At 51.0% G+C, this 7,823-nt stretch overlaps 1 protein-coding gene across 1 annotated transcript in view; it reads left to right on the top strand.

Moving 5' to 3' along the window:
• Window positions 1-185: 185 nt before the first annotated feature.
• Window positions 186-7,823, top strand: part of CUNH19orf48 (chromosome unknown C19orf48 homolog) — an 18,459-nt gene continuing 10,821 nt past the window's right edge. Inside the window, 3 exon segments of the mRNA XM_037732786.1 lie at window positions 186-195; window positions 2,540-2,546; window positions 5,983-6,124. The gene's annotated coding sequence lies outside the window, so the exon portion shown is untranslated.

Below are 7,823 nucleotides of genomic sequence, written 5' to 3' on the forward strand. Positions count from 1 at the left end.
TCGGCTCACCGCAACCTCCGCCTCCTGGGTTCAGGCAATTCTCCTGCCTCAGCCTCCTGAGTAGCTGGGATTACAGGCACGTGCCACCATGCCCAGCTAATTTTTTTAATTTTTGGTAGAGACGGGGTTTCACCATGTTGACCAGGATGGTATTGATCTCTTGACCTTGTGATCCACCCGCCTTGGCCTCCCAAAGTGCTGGGATTACAGGCGTGAGCCACCGCGCCCGGCTGTCTCAAACTCTTGAGCTCAAGCGATCCTCCCTCCTAAACCTCTCAAAGTGCTGGGACTACAGGTGTGAGCCACTGTGCCCAGCCAGTCCCCTTAGTTGTTTCTGCTAATTGAAGAGTCAAGAAGCAGAAGTAAGGGAGAAGTCACCAGGCCAAAAACCAAGATCTTGAATGGAGAATTTGCTCTGCCCAGAACAACAGCCTGACATCTCTTGGCGACACCCTCCACCCAACTCACATAACAGTGGTTGAGGGATTCTCCTCACATATGCTGCCCTCTGGGCCACAGAGATAATCATGTGATTCTGGCTGAGCCAATCACAGTACCCCATGCCACAGATCCTGCAATTGGCCCAAAGATGGACACATGACCAAAGCCAACCAATCAGACTCTGCCCCAGGGCTTTTTATTAGGAAGCTGTCAGGGAAGAGCAATCTCTCCTCGAGGATTACAAGCCTGAAGCTGTCTAAGTCTTGGACCCAGCCTCATGGGGAGAATAAAACTAAGAAGAAAAACAGACAAGAGAAAGAGCATTTAGATGACACTCAAGTCCCTGGCTCTCATCATCTTAGAGAGCAGCCACTCTGTGGCTTAGTCAGAATAAGTGGACATTTGCAGCTTACCTCCTCACCATGTCTTTCACCTCCTGCCCATTGCCCTTCTCAGCCCCAGTTATAAGCCAATCAACAAACTGTACTGCACTGGCCATATAATTGGCTCAGGGTGCTCATGTGTCCCAAGCCACACAGGACTCTTGCAAAAACCGTTGACAGCTTTTTTCTACTGGACTCAGTAATTATTACCAATTCTGCCAAGTTGCTAACAGCTATGCCAGTTTTTTCTCTGTCTGCTCTCAGATCCATTCCCCACCCTGCCCTGTTCTGCATTGCAAGGACCACATTTCCCAGCCTCCTTTGCTCATCTTATCACTGTGTTTGGCTAATGGGAGGCACTGGCAGAAGACTGGCTCTGGGAGGAGAGGACAAGCCAGTGTATTTATCACCCTCTCTATCTCTGCATGTGGTGGGTCTTCAGCAGTAGTTGTATCTATTCCCTGATTCTAGCCACCACTGAGCAATCCAACCATGGGCCTATGCCTTCCAGACGGTTCCAGTTTCTGGACTGTAGTAATACCACCTCCTCCCATCGTCCTTCCAGCTGAGTAGCAGCATCCTGTAGTTCCTAACCCCCTGGTTTGTCTCACTATTTCTTAATAGCTTCTCAGCTCTTCCATCACTCATGAACCAATTCCCTGTATTTACTTCCTTCTGAAGAACCTGGAATGATTTACTTTCCTAACTGGATTCCGACATGCCGCTACATAAAGCCTTGAGAATGAAGCCAATCCAAGTAGCCAAGAAACAGTAATATCTGATACTATCACTTGGGCCTCTGAATCCAGCCATGCCTGAAGACATTCCTACCCCTACCATTTCTTACCCAGGGGATGCCATAAAGGAGCCCCAAGCTACTTCAAGTTAGTTCACCCAAGCTAGTACAACTAGTTCTCTCAAGCTAGTTCAAATTAAGAGTTTGTGTCACTTGTGGCTGGGCGTGGTGGCTCACGCCTGTAATCCCAGCACTTTGGGAGGCCGAGGCAGGTGGATCACCTGAGATCAGGAGTTCAAGATCAGCCTGGCCAACATGGTGAAACCCCATCTCTACTAAAAATACAAAAATTAGCTGGGTGTGGTGGCAGGCATCTGTAATCCCAGCTACTTGGGAGGCTGAGGCTGGAGAATCCCTTGAGCACAGGAGGTGGAGGTTGGAGTGAGCTGAGATTGCGCCACTGCACTGCAGCCTGGGCAACAGAGCAAGACTCCATCTGAAAAAATACAAAGTAATAATAATAATAGTAAAGTTCACACTAAATTGTTCACAGTGGAACTCCTAGAAAGTGAGTTTGGAGTAGAGAATTTTAAATTTTTTATTTTCAAAATAATCAGATAAGTGGAAAGACTGTATAATCGTATCAGTGGAAAGACACTTCTAAAATCTCCAACGCTACCAAGAATGCACTCCCATGGGCCTTAAACCATCACAACTGGGGGTGTGCCCCACAGGCCTTACCCAACCCTAGTAGTCCCAGCTTCCAACCCCCTCTTCTCCCAAATATGGGAATTGTGACCCCAGGCCCTCCTCCCAGAGACCCAGGAGTCCAGGCCCCCCCACTCCTCCCTCAGACACAGGAGTCCAGGCCGCCAGCCCATCCTCCCTCAGATCCAGGAGTCCAGGCTCCCAGCCCATTCTCCCTCAGATCCAGGAGTCCAGGCCCCCAGCCCATCCCCCCTCAGACCCAGGAGTCCAGGCTACCCGTCCCTCCTCCCTCAGACCCAGGAGTCCAGGCTACCCGTCCCTCCTCCCTCAGACCCAGGAGTCCAGGCTACCCGTCCCTCCTCCCTCAGACCCAGGTGTACGAGCCCCAGCCCCTCCTCCCGAAGACCCAAACGCACGAGCCCCAGACCACAATCCCACAGACCCAGGAGTACAGACACCCAGACCCCACTTCCCCAGACCTAAGGACCCTCCTTTCCGTCTTTGCGTCACTGCTCTAGCCCGGCCTCTCGCCCTGTAGGCTCCGCCTCTAATTCTGAGCCACCTGGGCTCTTTCCCAGAACCGCCCCCTGTCAATCTCCGCACTGGACTCGCCTCCTGCCCCGCGGTGGGGACTTACTTTGAAGCCGGCCCTTCGGCTTGGGCCCCGCCTCTGCAGCCTCCGTCCAAGCCCCCGCCGCTCAAAATGCCCCAGCAGTTTCTCTCTCGGGCAGCACCGCCCTCGGGGTCCTTTCTCTGCACGGCCCATCTTTGATTCTGTCTTAAGAACTGCCGGACGCGGGTGACAAGACAATCGTTTCCAACATATCCTTCTCCCTTTTTGTCAGCCCCAAAGACAATGCCTCTTCTCTTTTTCAGGAAGATTCTAGCGGGAGCGGGTAATAATCCTTTGACTAAGCACTAAAGCGGAGTTTCCCAAACAGGCGCGTGTATTGGACGCCTCGGGCGGAGCGCAGGCTGGCGCCGAGGACCAGCCTTGCCAGCGGCGCGCACTATAAAGCGGCGCGTGCTGTGCCCCAAGCACGCTTTGGAGTGAGAAATGTTGTGGTAAGTTTCCTTGTCTCGATCTATTTTGTGGCTGTGTGGCGGGGCGTTGGGATGAAGGGCGTACTTGTCCTGAAGGTCTCGAGACTGCAACGGTAGTAGCCACGTAGTCGCGTGGGCAGCGTCAGGGCCTTTGCAAGGACCCAGAGAGCGCTCTCCCGGGTAAGTCTAGGAGTTGCCCGCGGGGTGGTGGTGGCTGTTAGGAGCGCTTGGGAGCCAGTGATCCCTGCAGCTGGAGCGAGCAGGGATGCCATGGAGGACCCTCCTCCGTCTGCCCCGGCGGCGGGTCTAACCCCTTTAGCTGCTCGCACGCCGCGGGCCTCCGCCATCTTGTCCGTTTGGTTGGGGGAGGGGGTGGGCGGGTGGAGCGGCGACATCCAGTTATTTCCGAGGTTTTCCACCCCGTGCAACCTACAGATGCTTTCTTATGAGTTCGCCCTTGTTTTTTAAATTCTGGATGGCTGGCATTTTTGTGTAACCTAGAACAAAGACTGGGGGAGGGGGTTTTGGCGGGGGGGTGGGGGTGGGGAGTGTTCCATAGGGACAAAGACAGGGTATCGAGTTAGCGGGGGGGGGGGGGGGGGTTGTTTGTTTTTTTTTTTTTTTTTTTTTTTTTTTTTGGAGAATCACGTAGGAATGGACATAGAAGAAAGCAGACGCGGCCTTTGCTTACTTACCTGTAGGAGTCATTCTGACCGTGCCACGTGAGAGGGTTTTGTTGACGTTAGTTTTTTGCTTAGGTCCTTTAAGGTCTTGAACATCGGTTTCCTGGACAAGCTGCCCCAGGAAACCCCTCAATGCAGCCGACCCTTACCCTGAATGCTCTGCAGCTGCATTCCTAAACTTACCTAGGCGGCACAGCAAGGTTGCCAGACATCTACCTTAAGCAAACCCTAATTCCAGCCATCTGGGCAGAACAGGGGAAGTCATGAGAAACGTGAACAAATCTTAGTTACACATTCTTGTAAATTCCTGTTTTTCATTTAACTGCTGCCATAAAAGTCACAGGATGATTCCTCTTTAACCCCGCCGATTTTCTTCTTGCTAGACAGCATCATGATGGAGGACAGTGATCTGCTCCTGCTCTGGCTCTAACCCTTCCCCCGACCACCCTGCTTCTGAGTCTCCACCCCTTACCCGCTCTGGAGCCCAGCATGCCCAGCAACCATCTCCCTTGCTTCCCCTCCCGGAGATAGCAGGGGCCAAGGGGATTGACTGTGTCCGTGTCCGCTTCTCCCTGTCTGATCTCTCCCAGATTGAAAAACGTCTAGGGTCCTCCAGTCCTGATACTTACATCAAATAATTTAAATAACTCACCCAGTCTTATAAACTGGGCATGATCTCTATTATCCTCTCTTCTGTCCTCTTCCCGGAAGAGGAGGAGGGAGTGTGGCTACAGCCCAGGCACATGCTGAAGATCTTCATTGGCAAGATCCTAGATCCTGCTAAGCCCTTAGGATCCGCTGCTGTCCACGTCCCCCCACCACCCCCACCCCAAGAGCCTTCCTGGGAGTACCAATCCACAGACCCTGGCTGGGCATCCTGTAACTATATGATCACTTGCCTCATTGCAGGCCTTAGTAAAGCTGCCCATAAGGCTGTAAAGTTTGAAAAACTCGAAGAAATTTTCCAAAAAGCAGATGAAAACCCTGCTGCCCAATTCCTTTCCCACCTTACAGAAGCTCTCCAAAAAATATACCTGTGTTGATCCTGCCTCCCCAGAAGGAATTATTGTTCTTAATACCCATTTTATCTCCCAAACTGCCCCCGACATGCGACACAAATTTAAAAGGCTGAGGATGGTCCTCACATCCCGCAGGAAGACCTCCTTAACCTGGTTTTCAAAGTCTTCAGTAACAAGGATTGTCAGGAAAAGCAGCAGAGGAGAAAGGACTTACACAGTACCTACATAAATTGGTTATGAGTAATGCATAAACGGGGAAAAAAACTGCAGAAGACCTCTTCATGCCTCATGTTCCAGTGCAGGGTAACCTAGGCTCTGTTACCATAAACGTTGTGCTCAAGGACGTAAAACCCCTTCTTGGCACTATGATATAGACAGACTTGTAGGCTCCTTGTAAGGTCCATGTTCTACCAACTGTACATAGATAATAAGCTAAAAGATAACTACATGTTCTTGTTTTGTGAAACTCCTGAAACTGCCACCGTTATCAGTCGTTAGAATGACACACCAGTTCCAACTCACTGATTCACTCCACCCCTACCCTGTAGATCAAAGTGATTATAATCAAAGCTGGGGCCTTCATTGTCTTCTCCAGTAATGAGTGATGGCCCCCTGGTCCAACTTTCTCTCTTAATCTTTTTCTCATTCCCTTGTCGCCACTGAACTCAGGGTACCCATGAGTGTGATGGGGGGCTGGTTCCCTACAAAGGATGAGCAAAATAGATTCAATAAAGCCCGAAGAGAGCATGCTAAATACCAGCTTCTAGCAGTGGCTATCCATCAACCTAACCATAGTACCCAAGGGCACAAAAGACTCCAGAGCAGTAACCCTCCTGGGCCTTGTTTTAATTGCGGCAAAGAAGGCCACTGGGCATGAGCATGTCTTAACCCACAAGTGTCGAAAAGCCCTTGCCTGGTCTGCCAGCAGACAGGCCACTGAAAGTCTGACTGTTCCCTCAACAGAATAGCCTTCAGTAAGACGGAAAGTGAAGACTTGCTTGTACTCCCACACCTCCTTGGCCTAGCTGCTGAAGACTAACAAGGCCCAGGGCTCCTGGCACCATCTATTATCGACTGCATTGGAGCCCCGGGTAATTTTACTAGTATCAGGTAAGCCGGTCTCTCTCTTAAGCGGTACTGGGGCCTCCTACTCGGCTTTGCCTGAATTCTGAGGACCAATTCATCCCTCTCGGGTCTCAGTTGTGACGGTTGACTGACTCATCTCGCGCCCACGCGCCACCAGATCTCTTGTTCCCTATTTGATACCATTTTCTCACACTCTTCCCTTATCATACCTCGTTGTCCTACATTATCCCATCCTAGGCAGGGACCTCCTAACCAGATTCAAAGGTTCCATCACCTTCTGTTCCCCACAACTAGATTCTCTCTGCCTCTCCACTACTGCGCTAGCTCTTGACCCCTCTCCCCGGTATCCACTCCCCACTTCTCTTGTTAATCCAACAGTGTGGGATACTGCCACCCCTTCGCTAGCAGCTCACCATGATCCCATCAAAATCCAGCTAAAAGAGCCCTCCAAATTTCCTAACATCCCCCAGTATTCCGTCTCATTAACTCATCAAGGCTTACAGCCCATTGTAAACTCCTTATGCGTGGTCTTAGGCCAACCCGTTCTCCATATAGTACCCCCATCCTTCCTTTCAAAAAAGCAGACGGTTCTTATAGACTAGTCCAAGACCTTCGGGCTGTCAATCAGGTAGTCTTTCCCAACCATCCAGTATTTCCCAGCCCTTATCCACTCCTTTCCCTTACCTCTTGCAACACAACCCACTACACTGCCATCAATCTAAAAGATGCCTTTTTCACTGTTCCCCGAAACCCTCTAGTCACAACAACTTACTTGGACAGCCATCCTTCAAGTCTTTAGAGATAGTCCCCATTTCTTTGGACAAGCTCTAGCTCGGGACCTCACCTCCCTAAATCTTTCCCCTAGCCAGCTCCTTCAGTATGTGGATGATCTCTTCTGTAGCCCCTCCCTAGAGGAGTCACCATTACCTTCCTAAACTTCATTGCTAGTAAAGGATATAGAGTCGTCTTCCCCCCTGAGACACAACTCTCCACCCCAGCCATCATTTACTTAGGAGTCCAACTTTTCCCCAGGGCTGGAGCCATGACCCCGGCATGGGCAGCATTAATAGAGAGCCTACCTCCACTGTTCCCTAAGAATGAAGTCCTTTCTTTCTTAGGACTAGCAGGTTTCTTCAGAATATGGATTCCCAATTTTGCCCTCCCAGCTTACCCTCTCTGTGCAGCAGCCAAAGGCCCTCTAAATGAGCCCCTATACCCTTCACACAACGTAATCCCAAGCTTCTACAAACTGAAATCACCCTTGTCACTGCTCCTGCTCTATCTTTGCCTGACATCTCTCAGCTGTTCATTCTACGTAGCTGAAAACCATGGAATAGCCCTTGGCATCCTTAGCTAACAAAAAGGAATTCCTCCCTCCTTCACTCCCAGAGCTTACCTCTCTAAATTAGACAGCACTGCCCCAGGATGGCTGATCTGCCTCAGAGCTCTAATAGCAGCCGCCACCCTAGCCTCAGAAAGCAAAAAACTAACATTTGTCAAGCCTGTAATCCCAGCACTTTGGGAGGCCGAGGCGGGTGGATCACGAGGTCAAGAGATCGAGACCATCCTGGTCAACATGGTGAAACCCCGTCTCTACCAAAAGTACAAAAAATTAGCTGGGCATGGTGGTGCGTGCCTGTAATCCCAGCTACTCAGGAGGCTGAGGCAGGAGAATTGCCTGAACCCAGGAGGCGGAGGTTGCAGTGAGCCGAGATCGCGCCAT

The sequence above is a fragment of the Cebus imitator genome, unplaced genomic scaffold (genome assembly GCF_001604975.1).
Source record: "Cebus imitator isolate Cc_AM_T3 unplaced genomic scaffold, Cebus_imitator-1.0 Scaffold473, whole genome shotgun sequence".
Classification (NCBI taxonomy): domain Eukaryota; kingdom Metazoa; phylum Chordata; class Mammalia; order Primates; family Cebidae; genus Cebus; species Cebus imitator.